This window comes from Cervus elaphus, chromosome 5 (genome assembly GCF_910594005.1).
Source record: "Cervus elaphus chromosome 5, mCerEla1.1, whole genome shotgun sequence".
Taxonomy (NCBI): Eukaryota; Metazoa; Chordata; class Mammalia; order Artiodactyla; family Cervidae; genus Cervus; species Cervus elaphus.
Window position 1 is genome coordinate 35,261,130 of NC_057819.1, and position 25,104 is coordinate 35,286,233.

The 25,104-nt window shown below is 36.6% G+C and overlaps 1 protein-coding gene across 4 annotated transcripts in view; it reads right to left on the minus strand.

Annotated features, from left to right (window-relative positions):
- FSTL5 (follistatin like 5) overlaps positions 1 to 25,104 on the minus strand; it is an 864,807-nt gene that overhangs the window by 784,094 nt on the left and 55,609 nt on the right. The window lies entirely within an intron of this gene.

Consider the following 25,104-nt stretch of genomic DNA (forward strand, 5'->3'; position numbering starts at 1 on the left):
TTCACTTTCATCAAAAGGCTCTCTAGATCTTCACTTTCTGCCATAAGGGTGGTATCATCTGCATTTCTGAGGTTATTGATATTTCTCCCAGCAATTTTGATTCCAGCTTGTGCTTAATCCAGCCCAGCATTTCTCATGATGTACTCTGCATATAAGTTAAATAAGCAGGGTGACAATATATAGCCTTGACATACTCCTTTCCCGATTTGGAACCAGTCTGTTGTTCTATGTCCAGTTATAACTGCTGCTTCCTGACCTGCATACAGATTTCTCAGGAGACAGAAAAGGTGGTCTGGTATTCCTATCTCTTTAAGATTTTCCACCGTTTATTGTGATCCACACAGTCAAAGGCTTTGGCATAGTCAATAAAACAGAAATAGATGTTTTTCTGGAACTCTCTTGCTTTTTCAATGATCCAACAGATGTTGGCAATTTGATCTCTGGTTCCTCTGCCTTTTCTAAATGCAGCTTGAACATCTGGAAGTTCACAGTTCATGTACTGTTAAAGCCTGGCTTAGAAAATTTTGATCATTAATTTACTAGCATGTGAGATGAATGTAACTGTCTGGTAGTCTGAGCATTCTTTGGCATTGCCTTTCTTTGGGATTGGAATGAAAACTGACCTTTTCCAGTCCTGTGGCCACCGCTGAATTTCCCAAATTTGCTGGCATATTGAGTGCAGCACTTTCACAGCATCATCTTTCAGGATTTGAAATAGCTCAACTGGAATTCTATCACCATCACTAGCTTTGTTCATAGTGATGCTTCCTAAGGCTCACTTGACTTCGCACTCCAGGATGTCTGGCTATAGGTGAGTGATCACACCATCGTGGTTATCTGGGTCATGAAGATCTTTTTGCATAGTTCTTCTGTGTATTCTTGCCACCTCTTCTTAATATCTTCCACCTCTGTTAGGTCCATACCATTTCTGTCTTTTATTGTGCCCATCTTTGCATGAAATATTCCCTTGGTATCTCTAATTTTCTTGCAGAGATCGCTAGTCTTTCTCTTTCTGTTGTTTTCCTCTATTTCTTTGCATTGCTCACTGAGGAAAGCTTTCTTATCTCTCCTTGCTACTCTTTGTAACTCTGCATTCAAATTGGTATATCTTTCCTTTTCCCCTTTGCCTTTTGCTTCTCTTCTATTCACAGCTATTTGTAAGTCCTCCTCAGACAACCATTTTACCTTTTTTTAATTTCTTTTTCTTGGGGATGGCCTTGATCCCTTACCTCCTGTACAATGTCCCAAACCACCATCCATATTTCCTCCTGGCACACTGTCTATCAGATCTAATCCCTTGAATCTATTTCTCACTTCCACTGTATCATCGTCAGGGATTTGATTTAGGTTATACCTGAATGGTCTAGTGATTTTCCCTACGTTCTTCAATTTAAGTCTGAATTTGGCAATAAGGAGTTCATGATCTGAGCCACAGTCAGCTTCCAGTCTTGTTTTTGCTGACTGTATAGAGCTTTTCCATCTTTGACTTCAAAGAATATAACCAACCTGATTTCGGTACTGACCATCTGGTGATGTCCATGTGCAGAGTCTTCTCTTGTATTGTTGGAAGAGGATGTTTGCTATGACCAGTGCGCTCTCTTCACGAAACTCTATTAGCCTTTGCCCTGCTTCATTCTGTACTCCAAGGTCAAATTTGTCTGTTACTCCAGGTATTTCTTGACTTCCTACTTTTGCATTCTAGTTCCCTATGATAAAAAGGACATCTTTTTTGGGTGTTAGTTCTAGAAGGTTTTGTAGGTCGTCATAGAACCATTCAACTTCAGCTGCTTCAATATTATTGGTCAGGGCACAGACTTGGATTACTCTGATTTTGAATGATTTGCCTTGGAAACAAACAGAGATCATTCTGTCATTTTTGAGATTGAATCCAAGTATTGCATTTTGGACTCTTTTGTTGACTATTATGGCTACTCCATTTCTTCTAAGGGGTTCTTGCCCATAGTAGTAGATATAATGGTCATCTGAGTTAAATTCACCCATTCCAGTCCATTTTAGTTTGCTGATTCCTAAAATGTCGATATTCACTCTTGCCATCTCCTGGTTGACCACTTCCAATTTGCCTTGATTCATAGACCTAACATTCCAGGTTCCTATGTAATATTGCTCTTTACAGCATTGGACTTTACTTCCATCACCAGTCACATCCACAACTGGGTGTTGTTTTTACTTTGGCTCTGTCCCTTCATTCTTTCTGGAGTTAGTTCTCCACTTATTTCCAGTAGCATATTTGGCACCTACCAACCTGGGGAGTTCATCTTTCAGTGTCCCATCATTATGCCTTTTCATACTGTTCATGGGGTTCTCAAAGCAAGAATACTGAAGTGGTTTGCCATTCCCTTCTCCAGTGGACGACGTTTTGTCAGAACTCCCCGTCCATCTTGGGTGGCCCTAGATGGCATGGCTCATAGTTTCATTGAGTTAGTTGGACAAGCCTGTGGTCCATGTGATCAGATTGATTAGTTTTCTGTGATTGTGGTTTTCAGTCTGTCAGCCTCTAATGGAGAAGGATAAGAGGCTTGTGGAAGCTTCCAAATGGGAGAGACTGACTGAGAGGGATAGCTCAGTTGGTAAAGAATCCATTTTCAATGCAGGGAACGCTGGTTCAATTCCTGGGTCAGGAAGATCCACTGGAAAAGGGATAGGCTACCCACTCCAGTATTCTTGGACATCTCTGGTAGCTCAGCTGGAAAAGAATACGCTTGCAATGCGGGAGACATGGGTTCGATCCTTGGGTTTGGAAGATACCCTGGAGAAGGGAACAGCTACCCACTCCAGTATTCTGGCCTGGAGAATTCCATGGACTGTATAGTCCATTGAGTTGCAGAGTCAGACACAACTGAGCAACTTTGACTTTCATCTATGCTTTAGAATTTTACATATACTTACATAGTATAGGAAATATGCAGTCATCGTATTATTGTTGTTGTTGTTTAGTCACTATATTTTGTCCAATTCTTTGTGACCCCTTGGACTGCAGCATGCAACACTTCTCCTTACTCCACTGTCTCCCTAATTTTGCTCAAATTCTTGTCCATTGAGTTGGTGATGCTATCTAACTATCTCAACCTCTGTGCCCCCTTCACCTTTTGCCTTCAATCTTTCCCAGCATCAGGGTCTTGTCAATGAGTTGGCTCTTTGCACCAGGTAGCCAAAGTATTGGAGCTTCAGCTTCAGCACCACTCCTTCCGAAGAATATTCAGGGTTGATTTATTTTAGAATTAACTGGTTTAATTTCCTTGGTGTCCAAGGAACTCTCAGGAGTTTTCTTCAGCACCACAATTCAAATACATCAGTTCTTCTGCTCTCAGCCTTCTTTGTGGTCCAGTTCTTACAGTCATACATGGCTACAGGAAAAACCATAGTTTTGACTATACAGACATTATTCAGCAATGTGATGTCTCTGCTTTCTAACACGCTGTCTAGGTTTGTTATAGCTTTCCTACAGATGAACTTTCATCTTTTAATTTCATGGCCACAGTCACCATCCACAGTGATTTTGAAACTCAAGAAAATAAAACTTGTCACTGCTTCCGCTTTTCCCCCTCCTACGTCCTATGATGTGATGGGACAGAATACCATGATCTTAGCTTTTTGAATAGTGGGTTTCAAGTCAGCTTTTTCATTCTCCTCTTCACCCTCATCAAGAGGCTCTGTAGTTCACTTTCACTTTCTGCCACTAGAGTGGTATCATCTGCATATTTGCAGTTGCTATTTCTCCTGACAATCTAGATTCCAGACTGTGATTCATCCAGCCAGACATTTCTCATGATATACTCTGCATAGAAGTTAAATAAGTGGGGTGATAACATACTGCCTTTTTGTACTCCTTTTCCAATTTTGAACCCGTCCATTTTTCCATGTCCAGTTCTAACGATTGCTTCTTGACCCACATACAGGTTTCTCAGGAGACAGGTAAGATGGTCTGTACTCCCATCTCTTTAAAAATTTTCAACAGTTTGCTGTAACCCACATAGTCAAAGGATTTGGTATTATCAATGAAGCAGAGGTAGATGCTTTGCAGAAAGCACTTGCTTAATCCATGATCCAAATAATTTTGGCAAATAGATCTTTGGTTCATCTGTCTTTTCTAATTCCAGCTTGTGCATCTGAAAATTGTCATTTAACATTCTGCTGAAGTCTTGTTTTCTTGGGCTCCAAAATACTGCAGATGGTGACTGCAGCCATGAAATTAAAAGATGCTTGCTCCTTGGAAGTTTATATAAAAGATCTGTATATGACCAACCTACTCACAATATTAAAGCAGAGACATTGCTTTGCTGACAAAGGTGCACCTAGTCAAAGCTATGGTTTTTCCAGTAGTCATGTGTGGATGTGAGAGTTGGACCTTAAAGAAAGCTGAGCACCAAAGAATTGGTGCTTTTGAACTGTGGAGTTGGATAAACTCTTGAGAGTCCCTTGGACAGCAAGGAGATCAAACCAGTCAATCCTAAAGGAAATAAACCCTGAATAATCTTCCTGATGTGAAGAGCTGACTCATCAAAATAGATCCTGATGCTGGGAAAGATTGAAGGCAGGAGGAGAAAGAGATGACAGAGGATGAGATGGTTGGATGGCATCACCAACTTGATGGACGTGAGTTTGAGCAAACTCTAGGAGTTGCTGTTGGATCCAAATGTTTGGATGGCATCTCCAGCAATCTCTGGGAGATAGTGAAGGACAGAGAAGATTGGCAAGCTGCAGTCCATGGGTTCGCAAAGAGTCAGACATGACTGAGTGACTGAGCTGAACTGAACTGAAGACTTGCTGTTGTTGTTCAATTGTTCAGTGATGTCTGACTGTTTGTGACCCAATGGACTGCAGCACACCAGGCTTCCCTGTCCTTCACTATCTCCCAGACATTGCTGGAGATGCCACCCAAACATTTGATCTTCTGTCACCCCCTTCTCCTCCTGCCCTCAAACCGTCGCCAGGATCAGGATCTTTTCCAATGAGTCAGTTCTTTGTATCAGGAAGCCAAAGTATAAGAGCTTCAGCTTTAGCATCAGTACTTTCAATAAATATTCAGGGTTGATTTCCTTCAGGATTGATGGTTTGATCTCCTTGCTGCCAAAGGGACACTCAAGAGTCTTCTCCAGCACTACAGTTTGAAAGTATCAATTATTTTGTGCTCAGCCTTCTTGATGATCCAACTCTTACATTCATACATGACTACAAAAAATCATAGCTTTGTCTATATGGACTTTTGTCAACAAAGTGATGTCTCTGTTTTTGAATATGCTTTCTAGGTTCGTCATAGCTTTTTTCCAAGGAGAAAGTGTCTTTTAATTTCACATCTGTCATCACAATCCACAGTGATTTTGGAGCCCATGAAAATAAAAACTGTCACTGTTCCCATTTTTTTCCACATCCATTTGCCATGAAGTGATGGGACTGGGTGCCGTGGTCTCCATTTTTTTTGCATGTTGAGTTTTAAGCCAACTTTCTCACTTTTTTTCCTTCACCAAGAGACTCTTTAGTTCCTCTTTGCTTTCTGTAATTAGGGTGGTGTGTCATCTCTGCGTATCTGAGGTTGTTTATATTTATCCTGGTAATCTTGATTTCAGCTTGTGCTTCATCCAGTCCAGCATTTCACATGATGTACTCTGCATAGAAGTTACATAAGCAGGGTAATAATATACAGCCGTGATGTACTCCTTTCCCAAATTTGAACGACTCCACCGTTGGGTATCTGATTCTAACTGTTGCTTCTTGACCAGCATACAGGTCTGTCAAGGGGCAGGTAAGGTGCTCTGGTATTCCTATATCTTTAAGAATTTCCCATAGTTTGTTGTGATTCCCACAGTCAAAGGCATTAGTGTAGTCAACGAAGCAGAAGTGGATGTTTATTTTTTGGAATTCCATTGCTTTTTCTATGTTGCATTGGATGTTGGCAATTTGGTCTCTGGTTCCTATGCCTTTTCTGCACCCAGCTTGTATATCTGGAAGTTTTTGATTCACATGCCTTTGAAGCCTCACTTGCAGGATTTTGAGCATAACCTTGCTGGCATGTGAAATCTGTGCATCAGTTTGAACATTCTTTGGCATTGTCTTTCTTTGGGATTGGAGTGAAAACTGACATTTTCCAGTCCTGCGGCCACTGTTGAGTTTTCCTCAGTTACTGACATATTGAGTGTAGCACTTTAGCAGTAACATCTTTTCAGATTTCAAAGAGCTCAGGTAGAATTCCATCATTGCCACTAGAATGCTTCCTAAGGCCCATGTGACTTCACCCTCCAGTATATCCAGCTCTAGGTGAGTGACCACACCATTGTGGTTATTTGGCACATTAAGACCTTTCCTGTATAATTCTTCTGTGTATTCTTCCCACTTCTTAGTCTCTACTGCGTCTGTTAAGTCCTTACCATTTCTGAATTGTGTCCAACCTTGCATGAGATGTTCCCTTGATAGGTCCCATTTTCTTCATAATCTTTCCAATTCTATTGTTTACCTCTATTTATTTGCATTGGTCATTTAAAAAGACCATCTTAGCTGTCCCTGTTATTCTCTGAAACTCTTCATTCAGTTGAGTATTCCTTTCCCTGTTTCCCTTGCTTTAACTTCCCTTCTTTCCTCAGCTATTTGTTTCTATTTTGTAACGTTTCCTCATATATCCTCTTTACCTTCTTGCTTTGTTTTTTCTTTGGAATTGTTTTGGTCATTGCCTCCTGTACAGTGTTATGAACCTCAATTCATAGTTCTTCAGGCACTCTGTCTACCAGATCTTACCCCTTGAATCTATTCATCACTTCTACTGTATAATCAAGTTATTTGATTTAGTTACATCTGAATGGCCTAGGGTTTCCCCTACTTTCTTCAATTTAAGCCTACATTTTGTAACAAAGAGCTCATGATCTGAGCCACAGTCAGCTACGGGCCTTATTTTTGCTGACTGTATAGAGCTTCTTCATCTTTGGATGCAAAGAACATAATCAATCTTATTTTGATACTGAGCATCTGTGGATGTCCATGTCTAAATTCATCTCTTGAGCTGTTGGAAGACGGTGTTTGCTATGACCAGAGTGTTTGCTTGACAGAACTCTGTTAGCTTTTGCTTGCCTTCATTTTGTACCCCAAGACCAAACTTGCCTGTTATTCTGGGTATTTTTTGACTTCCTACTTTTGCATTCCAATCCACCATGATGAAAGGAAATCTTTTCTATTTTTTCTTGGTTTTTTTTTTTTTTTGGTATTAGTTCTTGAAGGTCTTGTAGGTCTGCATAGAACCCCTCAACTTCAGCTTCTTTAGCATCAGTGATTAGGGCATAGACTTGGATTCCTGTGATGTTGAATGGTTTGCCTTGGAAGAGAATCAATATCATTCTCTCATTTATGAGATTAAATCCTATTGCCACATTTCATACCCTTTTGTTGACTATGATGACTACTCCATTTCTTCTAAGGGATTCTTGCCCACAGTAGTAGATATAATAGTCATCTGAAGTGAATTTGCCCATTCACATCCATTTTAATCTACTGATTCTCAAGATGTTGATATTTACTCTTGCCATCTCCTGCTTGACCACGTCCAATTTACCTTGATTCATCAACCTAACAATCCAGGTTCCTATGCAATATTGTTTTTTACAGCACTGAACTTTTCTTTCACCACCAGACACATCCACAACTGAGCATCATTTCCATTTTTGACTAGCCTCCTCATTCTTTCTGGAGCTATTAGTCATTGCCCTCTGCTCTTTCTCAGTATATTAGACAGCTTCCGAGCTGGGAGGCTCATCTTTTGGTGTCATATCTTTTTCCTTTTTTATATGGTTCAAGGTTCTCTTCTCAAGAATACTGGAGTAGGTTGCCATTTCCTCCTCCAGTGGACCACAGTTTGTCAGAACCTTCACTATGACCTGTTGGTCTTGGGTGGCCCTGCATGGTATGGCTTATAGTTTCATTTAATTACTCAAGCTCCTTCACCACAACAAGGCTGTGACCCATGAAAGGGTATTATTATATATAATTTTAAATATAGATTCATTATATTTATGCACTTTGTATTATTATATAATTATAAACATATAGATATATATTAATATACATATATAAATATGTACATATGTATTCACATGCACTTTAATAAAATATAACATTATTTTCATTACAGCTAATTTGTGTTAATAGTTATAGCTTTTAATTCTTATTTAGCTAAATATTTAAAATTTCTCCCCAAATGTAGACACTTTTTAATGTCTCCCATTTTTTTTCAATGAAATCACACAAAAGAAGATAACAGTAGCTTTACTGAGCTTGAAACTTTAAGATAATATAAATACTTCCATAATTTATAGTCTTTGAAATATTTATGAATGATATAAACAAATATAAAAATATATATATCACAAACAGTAAGCAAAAAGATTTGAACAAATTTTACAAAATAAAATTCTGGAATGACCCATACATAAAATAAAAAGATGCTCAATGTCATCAAGAAAACTTAAATTATATATTATATTCTATAATGAATAAGAGTCCTCAGAATGGATTAAATTTAAGATACAGAAAAAAGCAAATGTTGCCAAAATGTGAAGTAACTGAAAATTTTATGCATTAACCTTGAGTATGTAAAATTGCACATCTACTTTAGAAAAAGTTTTAGTAGCTTCCTATTCAAAGAAATGTACCTACCTTACAAAACAAGAATTCATGGCTAGCTACTGACCAAAGGGAAATGAAAATATACAGCCACAAAGGATTTGTATAGGAATGTCCTAGGAAGCTTTATTTTTAAGAATTCCAACCAGGTTTTCATCAACAGGAAATGGATTTAAAACAAAACACTGTAGTATATTCATATTCTGGAAAACTATTCAACAATAAAACTAAATATCTTGTTGAGACACAATAACATAGATATGTCTCAATAATATTAAAATCATAAAAGAATTACATAAATCCACACATGTAGAAGATCTCTTTAACATGAAATTTCAGAACAAGTAAAACTATATTATAGTGAAAAATATCAGGACATTGGTTGCATCAGAAAGAACAAGGGCAGAGACTGCCTAGGTAGAGGCATGAAGAAATTTTCTTGGGAAATGATGACATTTCAATCTTGCACCACCTAGATCTTGATGCCTGTTTCACAAATGTACACATTGTCCAAACTCAGAAAATAAAGACATACGATCTGGGTTTTCTATAGTATGGAAAATGTATTTCAATTTGAAAAAAAAAATTCTAAATAAATATTTAACTCTAGCTAATGATATATATTGGCTTCCCTGGTGGCTCAGAGGTTAAAGCATCTGCCTCCAATGCGAGAGACCCATGTTCGATCCCTGGGTCAGGAAGATCCCCTGGAGAAGGAAATGGCAACCCACTCTAGCATTCTTGCCTGGAGAACCCCATGAACGGAGAAGCCTGGTAGGCTACAGTCCATGGGGTCGCAAAGAGTCGGAAACAACTGAGCGAAAATCAATCAATCAATCAATGATATATAAGCTTCCCAAGTGACCCAGTGGTAAATTTGCCCAGAAATATTAAATACTTCGATATAAACTTCATACAATAATGATAAGATCTATATAAAGACACCTATAAGACTCGGATGAAAAAAATCAAATAACTAAATAAGTGGAGAGATAGTCCATGTCAATGGATAAAAAGGTTCAATATTGTCACATTGCCAACTGTTCCCAATTTGATCCATAGATCCAATGCCATCCCAGTCAAAATCTCAACAGCTTATTTGTTTAGATATTGATAACTGATTCTAAAGCTTTTTTTTTTTTTCATTTATTTTTATTAGTTGGGGGCTAATTACTTTACAATATTGTAGTGGTTTTTGCCATACATTGACATGAATCAGCCATGGATTTACACGTGTTCCCCATCTTGAACCCCCCTCCCACCTCCCTCCCCATCCCATCCCTCTGGGTCATCCCAGTGCACCAGCCCTGAGCACTTGTCTCATGCATCCAACCTGAGCTGGCGATCTGTTTCACACTTGACAATATATATATATTTCAATGCTATTCTAAAGCTTATTTTAAAAGGCATAAGACATATAAAATTCATACAATATTGAAAAAAAGAATAATATGGGAGGACTGATACTAATGGACTTGGGACTTACTATAAGCTTATAGTAACCAAGGATGTTTTGGTGGAAAAATACAAAAAGCTCAATGTGGAACAGAGTAGAGTCCAGAGGACTCTTTAATTTAAGAGGATAATTTAATCAACTGACCTTTAATGAAAGAGTAATAGCAACACAATGAAACAAAGGTATCCTTTTCAACAGATGGTGCTGGAAAAACTGAACATCACAGAAATATAAAAAAAGAAAAAAAAAATGGATCTAGACACAAACTTTAAGCCCTTGGCAAAATTAACCTAAAATGAATCGCAGGCTTAAATGTTCAAGAAACTATAAATCTTCTGGAAGACAGCAAAGGAGAAAATGTAAATGACCTTGAATATGGAAATGAGTTTTAAAATAAAGGCATGATGCATGAAAAAATAATTGGTAGGCTGAACTTCATTAAAATTAAAAATGTCTTCTTTGTGAAAGAGAATGTCAAGGGTATGAGAAACCAAGCTACAGTCAGGAACAAAATATTTTCAAATAGCACAACTGACTCTTATTCAAAACATACAATGAACCAGCAAAATTCAATGATAAGAAAACTAATAACCCAATTTAATAAATGAGTTAAAAAAAAAACCTGAGCAGACACCTACACGAGAGAAAATATACAGATGGCAAATAAATATATAGGTATGTTAAAAGTCATGCATGTCTTTAGTGAATGGCTATATATTATTACCTTACTTATTTAATTTATATGCAGAGTACATCATGACAAACACTGGGCTGGAGGAAGCCCAAGCTGGAATCAAGATTGCTGGGAGAAATATCAATAACCTCAGATATACAGATGACACCACCCTTATGGCAGAAAGTGAAGAACTAAAGAGCCTCTTGATGAAAGTGAAAAAGGAGAGTGAAAAAGTTGTCTTAAAGCTCAACATTCCGAAAACTAAGATCATGGTAAATAGATGGGAAAACAGTGGACACAGTGACTGACTTTATTTTTCTGGGCTCCAAAGTCACTGCAGATAGTGATTGCAGCCATGAAATTAAAAGACGCTTACTCCTTGGAAGGAAAGTTATGACCAATCTAGACAGCATATTAAAAAGCAGAGACATTACTTTGCCAACAAAGGTCCATCTAGTCAAGGCTATGGTTTTTCCAGTGGTCATGTATGGATGTGAGAGTTGGACTATAAAGAAAGCTGAGTGCCGAAGAATTGATGCTTTTGAACTGGGGTGTTGGAGAAGACTCTTGAGAGTCCCTTGGACGGCAAAGAGGTCCAACCAGTCCATCCTAAAGGAGATCAGCCCTGGGTGTTCATTGGAAGGACTGATGCTGAAGCTGAAACTCCAATACTTTGGCCACCTGATGCGAATAGCTAACTCATTGGAAAAGACCCTGATGCTGGGAAAGATTGAAGGTGGGAGGAGAAGGGGATGACAGAGGATGAGATGGTTGGATGGCATCACCAACTCAATGGACATGGGTTTGGATGGACTCTGGGAGTTGGTGATGGACACCTGGAGTGCCGCAGTTCATGGGGTCGCAAAGAGTCGGACACGACTGAGTGACTGAACTGAACTTAAAACCTCATTGAGATACAACTACACGTATATCAGAATGGTTAAAATTAAAAAAAGTTGACCACACCAAACACTAACAAGAATGTGGAACAGCTCTCATTGCTGGTGAGATTGTAAAATGGTGCAGCTACTTTGGTAGACAGTATAACACTTTCTTATAAAACTGATCATACTCTTCCATATAATTGAGTAATCACACTCCTTGGAATTTCCCCAAATGTGTTGAAAACTTATTTTTACACAAAAGCCTGCACATAGATGTTTAGAGCAATTTTATTTTTAATTATTAAATCAAATAACCAATATGTCTTTCAGTAAGTTAAGTTGTGGCACATCCAGTCAATGGAATACTATTCAGCGCTAAAAAGAAACAGCTATTAAGACATGAAAAGATATGGAGGAAACTTAAGTACATAATACTAAGTGAAAGAAGTCAATCTATGTGGGGTACATTGTATATAATCCCAACAACATGACATTTTGGAAGAGGTGAAACTGTGGAGACAATAAATGATCAGTGATTATCAGAGGTTATAGAAGGTGAGATAGATAAGCAGAATACAGAGTATTTTTATGATGATAAAATTATTCTGTATGATAGATACTACAGTGGTGGTCACAGGTTATTGCACATGTTGAAATAAAGTGTAGAACATTGAGAATGGAACCTAAGGTAAACCATGGCCCTTGGATAAAAATGATTTATCAATGTAGGTTTATGAATAGTAACAAATGCACCATCTGGTGCAGGATATTGACCTGGGGGAGGCTTAAAGGTGGGGTTCCAGGCGGTATATGGGCATGCTTTACATTCTATACTCAATTTTGCTGTGAACCTAAAACTGCAAGAAAAAATAAATTCTATTAAATATTGAGAAAGCAAAAAGAAGCACTTTTCTTAGGAAAAAGTAGAACCACATTGCAGCATTGTTGACCACATATGGAAGCAACCTTTTGACAAAGATGTTTAAAAAAGACTTTTATTGCCGGATGGGTGTACCAATTGGGCTTCTCAGATGGCGTTAGTGGTAAAGAACCCACCTTCTATTCAGGAGATGTAATAGGAGCAGGTTCCACTGTCTTATAGATCTAAAACCACTTCCTCATATACTAGAGATCTGATGCCAGAAACAAGCAGTGAGTAATATTAGTTTAAAATAATCCTATTCGTTTCAATAGTGATCTATATACTTTAAGAATTTTATCTCTTAAACATGTTGAATGTCAAGCTCATAAATAAGAATATTTCTTCTCATTTATAATACAGAGCTTTTCTAATTGAATTCTCAATAGAATTTTAATAATGAAAGATGTACAAATCAATTTATGATTAATTTTCACATTGAAGAAGTGAATACAAATGCTAGCTTGTGGTTTATTAATATTAATTTATCTCATTTGCCTGTTCTTAACTCATAACCCTTTTCCTACATGTACAAATTTAAAGTAACCACAATGAACCCTGTTACAATGATAGCTATATTCTTTTGAATAATAGGTAGTATAATATACTTAATTAGTGGTAGATCTGGGTATATGAATAGATTGCTTTAGTAAACCGATGTGAACTAGCATTATTCTCTCCACAGAAACGAGGAGAAAAAACACAACTAGATGTAAAGGTAAGAAAGCTTTGGAAGTCAATCAAAAGGAAATCAACAGTAATGAAAAAACCTGTTTAACTGCACCTAGGTCCTAATATGCTGGTGCTTCTTGATCAGTAAAAGGATCAATTACTGTTCAGGGAAACAAGGGTAAGTCAAGTTTTTCAATTGTCTATCTTTATATATATATATATATATATATATATATATATATATATATATATATATATATATGGGGGGGGTGGTATGCACATGTGTGTATGTTCAGTTGTATCTGACTCTTCATGACCTCGTGGACTATAGCCTGCCAGGCTGTGGGTTGCCATTTTCTACTCCAGGGGATCTTGCCAGTCCAGGGATCAAACCCATGTATCTTGCATCTCCTGTATTGCAGGCAGATTCTTTACAACTGTAAAGAATGTCAGATAGATGGAGATGGCAAAACAATGGAAACAGTGACAGACTATTTTCTTGGGCTCCAAAATCACTGCAGATGGTTACTGCTGCCATGAAATTAAAAGATACCTGCTCCTTGGAAGAAAAGCTATGAACAACCTAGACAGCATATTAAAAAACAGAGACATCACTTTGCCGACAAATGTCTGTCTAGTCAAAGCTATGGTTTTTCCAGTAGTCATGTATGGATGTGAGAGTTGGACCATAAAGAAAGCTGAGTGCCAAAGAATTGATGCTTTTGAACTGTGGTGTTGGATAAGACCCTTGAGAGTCCCTTGGACTGCAAGGAGATCCAACCAGTCCAGCCTAAAGTAAATCATCCTGAATATTCATTGGAAGGGCTGCTGCTGAAACTGAAACTGCAATACTTTGGCCACCTGATGTGAAGAACTGACTCATTGGAAAATACCCTGATGCTGGGAAAGATTGAAGGCAGGAGAAGAAGGAGATGACAGAGGATGAGATGGTTGGATGGCATCACCGACTTGATGGACATGAGTTTGAGCAAGCTTGGGGAGTTGGTGATGGACGGGGAAGTCTGGCATGCTTCAGTCCATTGGATCCCAAAGAGTCTGATACGACTGAGTGACTGAACTGAACTGAACTGGACTCTTTACAACTGTGCCACCTTAGAAGTTTATATATCTATATCTATCATCTATGTCTAAATCTATATATGTGTGTTGGGGAAGAAGAAGCATTATAGCTTAGGTCACTTGAAAATTCATTCTAGGGTAGTAAAAAAAATTCTTAAATGCTCAAGACTAGTGCATAAATGGAGTTTTCTGGAATATGGACGAGCTTGGTTTTATATACTGTATGAATTAGACTTTATTTGACTAGTTTGTTACATACTGTTGAATATCTGTAAGTAGAAGACTAATATCCCATTTTTAATATTTCACAACTTAACACCTTCAAATGAAAACAGCTCTATTCTTTCAAGTTTATAACAACTACTTTCAAAACTTTACAAAAAGTATCTTAAGGTAGGGTCATTGAGGTGTTAAGGAACAGACTTTATGTTCACCATTCTACACATCTGTAATGATAGTACTGCCTTGATAATTCATTCTCAAAAAGATCAAATGACTAGTACGTTCTTATCTTGAGAATCTTAGAGGTCAGATATATTTCCTTATTGACTTAATTTTGCCTAGCAAAATGATTCAGTCCACCACATGCCAAATTTTCCCCAGATTAGCAAATATATTCCAGTTTAAATAAATAAACTTGCAAGCAACATATTCAAAGGTCAACGAAAACATTTTTTTCCTTAAAGTTCTAGAAAGGACAAAATTAACCAACAAAATGTACAATGAAGTTGTAACTACGTACTTGGTTTGCAAATCAGTTTTGAAGCACACAGCATCAGTTTAGGCCTTAGATATTCTTGATGGTGACTCTGATTTCCTGACACCAGTAGTACTATCAATGTGTTTTGGGAGACAATCCTCTAAGAACCCATAATGTTTTTGCATATCTTATGAATAAAGACACTGACTGCCATTTGCCTTGTGATCTATTCAAGAATATTTGAACAGCAAGAAGCTCTGTAGCACAAAGATCATATTCCCTTCCAGAGCAAACAGCAAGTGTAGGAAAGCCTTAGAAGACAGAGATTGTATCTACAATTTGAGCAAAGGGAAGGACTACGGACTGTTCAGTATCCTAAAGATAATTTCTTCCTCTGGTGCAATGAACAGGAAGGATTATGGTCCATGTGGTGTCCTTAACTCACAGATCTTCTACATCTTATGGTGTGTGCTGGTATAAACTGGCTCTCTGGAAACCGAACTTCAGGCACTAGCTTAATTAAGGGTAGAATTTCATTTCTCAGGGAAAAAAAATTAATGTTCTTCTTTTTCAAACATTACTTTTTGATGAAAAAAATCAGATTTGCATTTACCTAACAATTAGTAATACTGAGCATATTTTCATGAACCTTTTGGTCATCTGTATACCTTCTTTGGAGAAATGTCTATTTAGATCTGCTGCCCATTTTTTATTTCATTTTTTATATTGATCTGTAAGAGCTATTTCTATGTTGTGGAGATTAATTACTTGTCAGCCACATCATTTGCAAATATTTTATCCTATTCTGTAGGCTTTTTGTTTTATTTGTTTACTTTGCTATGCAAAAGCTTTTAAGTTTAATTAGGTCCAATTTGTTCACTTTTGTTTTTATTCCCATTACTCTCTGAGACAAATTCATAAAAATATTGCCGTGATTAATGTCAAAGAGCATCCTATCTACATTTCCTTGAGTTTTATAGTATCTGGTCTTACATTAGGTCTTTAATACATTTTGAGTTTATTTTTTTGTATGTGGTGTTACAGATGTTCTAACTACATCCTTTTACATATAGCTGCCGAGTTTTATCAGCACCAATTTTTGAAAGGACTGTCTTCTCTCTATTGTATATTCTTGCCTCCTTTGTGTAGATTAATTGACCACAGGTGTGTGGGTTTTTTTCTGGGCATTATGTCCTATTCCACTGATCTATATTTATGTTTTTGTGCCAGTGTCATGCTGTTAGGATTACTACGGCTTTGCAGGATAATTTAAAGTCAGGAAACATGACAACTCCAACTCTGCTCCCTTTTTCTCAAGATTACTTTGGCTATTCCAGGTCTTTGTGTTTCTATACAAATTTTAAAAATTTTTGTTCAAACTCTGAGAAAAGGCAAGAAATGCAGATCAAAACTATAGTCAGGTATCACTTCACATTGGTCAGAATGGCCATCATGAAAATTATGCAGATAATAAGCACTAGAGAGGTTGCAGAGAAAACAGGAACACTCCTACACTGTTGGTGGGAAAGTAAATTAGTACAGCCACTACAGAGAACTGCATGGAAGTTCCTTAATAAAACTAATAATAAAACTAATAAAATCATATGATCTTGCAATCCCACTCCTGGGCATGTATCTAGAGAGAATCATAATTTGAAAAGATGCATACACCCCAATGTTCAAGTAGCACTATTTACATAACCAAGACATGGAAGTAACTTAAATGTAGATTGACAGATGAATGGATAAATAAGATGTGGTACATATACACAAGGGACCATTACTCAGCCATAAAACAGAATGAAATAATGTCATTCGCAGCAACATGGATGGACCTAGAGATTATCATAATAAGTGAAGTAAGCCAGACAGAGAGGAATAAATATCATAGATATTGCTTATATGTGGAGTACAGAAAACAAATGAGACAAATAAACTTATATGCAAAAATGAAATAGACACACATACACAGAAAACTAACTTATGGTTACCAGTAGGGGAAGGAGAGGACGGACAAATGAGGAGCTTGGGGTTAACATAGATGCACTAATATATATAGGAAATATATAAACAAGTGCCTACTATATAGCACAGGGAACTATACTCAATATTTCATAATAACTTATATGAGAAAATAATATTAAAAAATGTATCTATATGTGTGAATAACTGCTGTGCACCTAAAACTAACACAAATTTTTAAATCAATTATACTTCAATGAAAACTTTAAAAATGTATTACTAATACATTTTAATGCATTTGCAATGTATTCACATTATTCAACCATTAAGATATGTATGTAATAAATATATTAATATATTAATTAATATATTCCTTAACATTTACTTAATTAATGACCATAATGTCTTCACTTCCTTCTTCATGACTATTTTTCCTATTAGATAATGGCCCAGATTGCTTCTTGACCTCTGAAAAATACATTAACATTTTAAAGGGTCTTCCCTTGAACATGCTGGAAGCAGTCAGATATTTCAGATGGAATGGCACAATTTTTCATCAGCCAGGAAATAATGCTCCTGGGTTTGCCTGAAGGTTTCTATCCTCTCAGCAGTCATGGTTTTGATGTGCTATTTAATTTTTGTCTCCTTCCCTAGAGTTCTCTCTTGCCACTCTTCACGAACCCACAACTATCATTCTTTTAATACTAAAAGTAAAACATAACCTCCTGCAAATGGCTTCTTTGAATTATATTGTACTGCTATGCATAGCAACACTCTCTGGACTTATTAAATTATACAAACACTTTGCCCTATTTGTACTAGTAACTAGTTTCATAGACAAACATTTTGATTTTGTAAGTAAAGGAATCGTGATGCAATTTTGATTTGCTCTGTACTATAAATCTGAACATCACATTCTCTGGTCACAAAAAGTTATAAGCATTTTAAGATTTTTCAGTGGTCCCACTAGGTATATTCAAAGAGCACTCCTTACTGTCCTCATAATCTTCCCTCAAGCTTTGCTTTGATAACCAGTATCAGCAAACAGTGTAGCGGTGTGATCAGTGCTATAAGTAAGAAAAGGGAAGTAAGATAAGACACCAAATCTAAAGAATTTTACAGTGAACTGATAGGGTACATGACAATATGCTGAAATAATAGTACATGCATATTATAGGATTGTGACTACAACAGGGCAGGCCTCCCAGGTGGCACAGTGGTAAAGAATCCACCTGCCAATGCAGGAGATGCAAGAGGCATGGGATCAATCCCTGGGTCAGAAAGATCCCCCAGAGTTGGAACTGGCAACCCACTCCAGTATTCTTGCTTGGAAAATTCGATGGACAGAGCAGCCAGACAGGCTACAGTCCATGGGGTCAAAAAGAGTCAGACACAGCCAAGTGATTGAGCATGCATGCACAACTACAACAGGTTTCATTGTGATAGGAAATTATCAGTTCAGTCGCTCAGTCATGTCCAACTCCGCGAACCCATGGACTGAAGCACGCCAGGCCTCCCTGTCCATCACTAACTCCTGGAATTTACTCAGGCTCATGTCCATTAAGTCAGTGATGCCATCCAACCACATCATCCTCCATCATCCCCTTCTCCCCTCTCCCTCAATATCTTTCCCAGCATCAAAGTCTTTTCAAATGAGTCAGTTCTTCACATCAGGTGGCCAAAGTATTGCCATTTCAGCTTCAGCATCAGTCCTTCCAATGAATATCCAGGATGATCTCCTTTAGGATGGATTGGTTGTATTTCCTTGCAGTTCAAGGGACTCTCAAAGGTCTTCTCCAACACCACAGTTCAAAAGCATCAATTTTTTGGTGCTCAGCTCTCTTTATGGTCCAACTCTCACATCCATGCATGACCACTGGAAAAACCATAGCTTTGACTATACGGACCTTTGTTGGCAAAGTTATGTCTCTGCTTTTTAATATGCTGTCTAGGTTGGTCATAGCTTTTCTTCCAAGGAGCAAGCATATTTTAATAGGAAATTATGAGCCAGAAGAATACAGAAAGAAGAAAGAAATATTGGATAAAAGAGAAGACAAAAAGCCTTGGAATAGAAATGAAAAAAGAAACCAAGGTAGTAGAGGAAAAAGTGTACAGAATTTTTGGTTAGGTGATAAGAGTTTACGTTCTAGTTCTCTAGGACAGACAATGATAATTCCAAAATATCAGACATCTCCCAAATCTCAGTGGTTTAAAACAGAAGACCTTCCCCTCGTTTCTCATTTCAAGATAATCACTAATTGCCAGGGAGTTCTAGTCATCCTAGTTGATTTAGACACTTGGCATGATTAAGCAGGCACTCCCTTGAACAGATGCTGTTTGACATGCTAGAAGAAAAAAAGATAATTCTGGGAGGTTTTACAATTGGGATCAAATGTTCAGCCTAGAGGCATTCCATGGTACTTCTTAACAACTTACTAGCCAGAACTAGACACATAGTCACTTTAATCACAAAGGGACTAACATGTGATCAGAATGCAGGGAGAATAGGAAATATGTGGCACACAGGCTAAATTAACACAAAAGTTCTCACTGTGAAGTGGTTATTAAAATATGCAGGCTTTATATTAAATCCTAATCCTGCTTCCCAACATTTTAAGTGTGTTGTATTAAACAACTACTAAACATTTGTGAAACCTAGTTTTCTCTTCTATCACACAGTAATAAAAGCACTTACAAGAATCTTCATAAAATTAAACCAATGTACAGAATAAAACTAACAGAGTACCTAGTATACAGTAAATATCCTGTGATACTAAGTTCTGTGTTACCTGCTCTGAATACATCAATTCTGGAGATGGCTCAAATTCAGGGAATTTCTCACAAATGCTCATAGTAACCAATAGCTACTGTGTGTGGCCTGTGTGCGTATATGCTCAATCATGTCTGATTCTGCGACCCCATGGACTGTGTAGCCCACCAGGTTCCTATGTCCATGTGATTTTTCTAGGCAAGAAAAATGGAATGGGTTACCATTTCCTGGATGAAGCACAAACTGGAATCAGGATTGCCAGAAGAAATATCAATAACCTCAGATATGTAGATGACACCACACTTATGGCAGAAAGTGAAGAAGAACTAAAGAGCCTCTTGATGAAAGTGAAAGAGGAGAGTGAAAAAGCTGGCTTAAAACTCAACATTCAGAAAACTAAGATCTTGGCATCCAGTCCCATCACTTCATGGCAAATAGATGGGGAAATGATGGAAACAGTGACAGACTTTATTTTTTTGAGCTCTAAAATCACTTCAGATGGTGACTGCAGCCATGAAGTTGAAAAGCACTTGCTCCTTGGAAGAAAAGTTATGACCAACCTAGACAGCATATTAAAAAGCAGAGGCATCACTTTGCCAACAAACTCCACCTAGTCAAAGTTATGGTTTTTCCAGTAGTCATGTATGGATGTGAGAGTTGTACTATAAAGAAAAGTGAGCGCTGAAGAATGGATGCTTTTGAACTGTGGAATTGGAGAAGATTCTTGAGAATCCCTTGGACTGCAAGGAGATACAACCAGTCCATCATAAAATATATTGGTCCTGAATATTCATTGGAAAGACTGATGCTGAAGCTGAAACTCCAATTCTTCAGCCACCTGACGTGAAGAACTGACACATTTGAAAACACCCTGATGCTGGGAAAGATTGAAGGAGAAGAAGGGGATGACGGAGGATGAGGTGGTTGGATGGCATCATCAACTCAACGCACATGAGTTTGAGTAAACTCCAGGAGTAGGTGATGGACAGGGAAGCCTGGTGTGCTGCAGTCCATGGGTTTGTAAAGAGTCAGCCACGACTGAATGACTGAAATGAACCATTTCCTACTTCAGAGATCTTTCCAACCCAGGGATCGAACCCTCCTCTCCTGTGTCTCCTGCTCATTGGCAGGTGAATTCTTTATTGCTGAGCCACCTTGGAGCCCCCTGTAGTAACTACTATGCTCAAAACCAAAATTCCTAGTGACAGACCAGCAGTTAGGGTGGTGACTATTGCTTCCGAGTGAGTCTTCACTGGGAGACTGACCTAAACTAAAGCTACAGCAACGTTTGTATGCTAAGTCACTTCAGTCTTATTCAACTTTATGCTATCCTATTAGGAGAAGACATTCATTTCAGTCTAGCCAAGAAAACATACGTGGAAATACTGTGATTGTGCTTATGGAAGGGGAGAAGGAACGACATGAAAGGACATTAGATGTTTCTCCTTGAAGTCAGTATCACTTTGCTTTACTAGCATTATCATCTTTATTCTTTCTGATCCTTCTTCCCCATCTGTGTTCTACATATGCTTTTATGGGCTTCTTACTAATCTCATTTTTTCTGTCTGATCCTCTATCTTTCCCTTGAGAAAGTTACTTTTCCTCTCAGGTTTTAATAATGTCATTTGGATAAGCTGGAAAAATATTCCCTGTATCCAAGGATTATTGTGGAATTAAATTGCAACAATTAATGTATATGAAAGTATGTAGCACAATATAGGTATATAATATTTACTTCAAAATAATAATAAAAGAAGAGTACTATTTGTATTTGCATTTTGTAATTGTGTTTTACAATTTTGTATTGCTAATGAATTCCATATCCTCAAGTTCAATAAATGCTTTTTGGGTAAGCACATTGGATGAAACACAGGATTAGCCCCCTTAGATACATATTATGGACTATACTTAAGATTTCTATAATTAACATGATGGATTTATGTTACTCATTTTTATCTTGAGACACAGAATATATATTTGCAAACACACATGTGTATACAGAGTTATAAATGATATAACTATGTACATATATGTTTATATCTATACTACACTACACTATGTATGGTCTTCCCTAGTTACTCAGAAAGTTAAGAATCTGCCTGCAATGCAGGAGACCCGGGTTGATCCAATGGTTGGGAAGATTCCCTGGAGAAGGGAATGGCAATGCATTCCAGTATTCTTTCCTGGAGAATTCCACGGACAGAGGAGCCTGGCGGGCTACATTCCGAGGGGTCACAAAGAATCAGACACGACTCAGTGACTAACATTTTCACTTTCACTTTCACTGCGTAATCTGACAAGTAAATCACACATTTCAGTTTTTGCTCCCAAAAGGAGATTCATTATACAATTGACACACAAATACTTGAGAAAATTCCGTTCTATACATACATTTGTTCAGACTCAAAGAACTGACACCTCTCTGGGGAATATGTGGAAAGTGGTTAATCAAAACTCAAAATCTAGTGTATTTATTATATATTTTAGTGTTTTGTAGTTAGCAACTAATATTTATGCTAGTGAGACCTATCCAAGTAGAAAATCTCCTTATGCATTCCCTAAGTCTTACAGATTTATAGATGTTTATAGTCTTTTTTTATTTAAATAAAATTATGCAAGTTAAAAATAACAAATGTGAGGAAATAAATTTATACAATGCTATTAATGTATTTTTAAAAAATTTATTAAGTATAGCTCAGTTGATTTTACTCTAACAAAAATGATAGAAAAGGAAGTTATTTTTATTATATTATTAATTATAATATGATATAATTATACACATATATATCATCTTGATTTAAGCCTTATTCTAATCAGTGATGGAATCATTCATTATAAATATACTTGTTTCTTTTTCCTGTTCTAGGTGCTGTGCTATAGCAAGATGAATAGTGTGTGTGTTTAGTCACTATGTTGTGACCGATTATTTTGGGACCCCATGGACTGTAGCCTGCCAGGCTGCTCTGTCCATGAGATACTGAAGTTGGTTGCCATTTCCTTCTCCAGGGGATCTACCAGACCCAGGGATCAAACTCATATCTACAATGCAGGAGGATTGTTTACCGCTGAGTCGCCAGGGAAGCCAATGATGAACAGTAGCATACATCATAATGGAAATAAACATCCAGCAAACTAATAAATAAGTGAAATACATATTTTGACAAGTAATGGTATTCTAGAGTGAACATTAACAGAGGGATCAAGGGAATGTCTATGTTTGTTCCATTTTCAGTTGTGGTTCGGGAAAACTTCTCAATAAAGTAGCATGTGAGCTTAACTGGAGTGGAAAAAAGTGAGAGAAAGACAATCAGGTATTCTTTGGATTCAAATAGTGACTAATTCAAAAATAAATAAATGCTATAATGAGATTAGTCTTCAAGGTCTTGAAAAAGGAAAAATACATCCCAGTGGCTGGATTGGGGTTGATGAGTGGAAAGTATCTGCCGGGGTTTTGCAGGAACTTACACACCTCAAGGAGCTTCTTAATTCCTGTCAGATACACACTTTCACACACACACAGAGTCACAGAATTATTTTTATAGCTTAATGTCACCTCTGTCTCAAGTCATTTGAAAGTTAGGTATTGTCATAAGATTCTCTGCTCCTAAATACCAGCAGTCATGTACTATTTCTAACTATGTAGAGGTAAGGATTCACAGAGAAGGAAAAGATTGGGAGGTGACTTTGATCATTTTGGGTGAGTATTAGTGTTTCTAAAACTGGTTTAACTCATTGTGTTTCAACTTTTTAAAGGTTTCTTAAACTACACAGCAATGCATGGTAAGTGATTTATCTGCAATGTCCAAATTTAATTCAAAATTATTTATAAATAATACATAACAATCTATGATGTTACATTTAACAGAGGAGCAATCAAAACTTTTAGTCCAGCATTCTACCTGCTATTTTTCTGCCATCGATTCAATTACATAGTATCTACTATATTCATGGCACTAGGAATAAAAAGATTAGAACGGCACAGTTTTAGACCTCAAGACACATAACATAGGGCAGTCACACAGCATGGAATAAATATTCACTGGGTCTGTAATAGTATGAGTCAGTATGTTGAATTAATAATGTGTTTTCAGAGCATTCATAAAGGAGTTATTATATCTAAGTTTGGAGCTGGGACGAAAATTGTTAGTCCATGAAGTAGGGGAAATGAATGATAATAGAAAGATAGTGGGATAAGGCCAATTCTCCAATTGCATTTATCTAGAATGAACATTTTAATAGCTTATTTACTTTTACATGCAATTAAACTTCTATAATAATTTTTTACTTTGAAGTATAGTTTACATTGTACTTATTTTCTCTTTTATACCTATCATATCTATTCTGCATGCTATACCTTAGCTTATTGAAATATTTAATAAATGTATGTGTTCAAAAAATTCCTTAACTTTCTAAGAATTTTGTTATTTATCATCTATAGGATGAAAATAGATACACTTTCATAAGTTTGGTTTGAAGATTAAATAAAACAGTAAATTTAACAGCTTAGCTTAATGTCTGGCACATAAAAATCCCAGAAAAAGTTAGCGATTTTGTCAAAATACTATACTATTATAAAAGAATTTCAGCAAAAATATATGCAGTATAAATGCTACTATCACATTATAGTGACTGTAAAGGAGAAAATCAATATAGTTATGTTTGTTTATTTCAAGTGATTTTTAAAGACAAATAGCATAAGAAATCTTAAAATGTATATGTTCTTTTCAAATTCAGCATTTTTGTCTTTTTTCCACTCTCTAGGAAAACAAAAATGTATTATAAACTTTTATTTGATTGAATAAAATATTGTTTAAGTATTTTACTTTCAGTATCATGATGTGTTACTAAAAGCACTAGCTTAATTTATTCTAAGTATATAATCTATGGAATTTATAAAATCCTAATGTCAATTTATTTAATTCTTGAAAATATTTAACATCAATAAATGATTTCCTATTAGACAACCTGAAATTATTATGATTTTTGTGAAATTAAAATGTCTAATGATTTTTAAAAGAACAAAAACTTTGCCAAACTATATATCCCTAGATGGTATAGGCATCCTTTTTTGTTTATCTTAATGGCAAATTCAAGAATATAACACTTTTGGTTTAGTTTGAAGTTATAAACTTAAAATTAATATGGAAATAATAGAAGTTATCTGGGTGATTAGGTCTTGACATACTTTTATAAGTCCTATCCTGTTTCCTCATGTGAAATTTTAATGACATTTTTTTAAATAGTCCATCTATATACTTTGTCAAAAGTAATCCCCCAAATTGTTTCTAAAGGCTTTTTAAAATAAATATAAATTATACTCTTCAAGTATATTCTGCAATAAGTTCTCCTAAGTGAATAGTAAA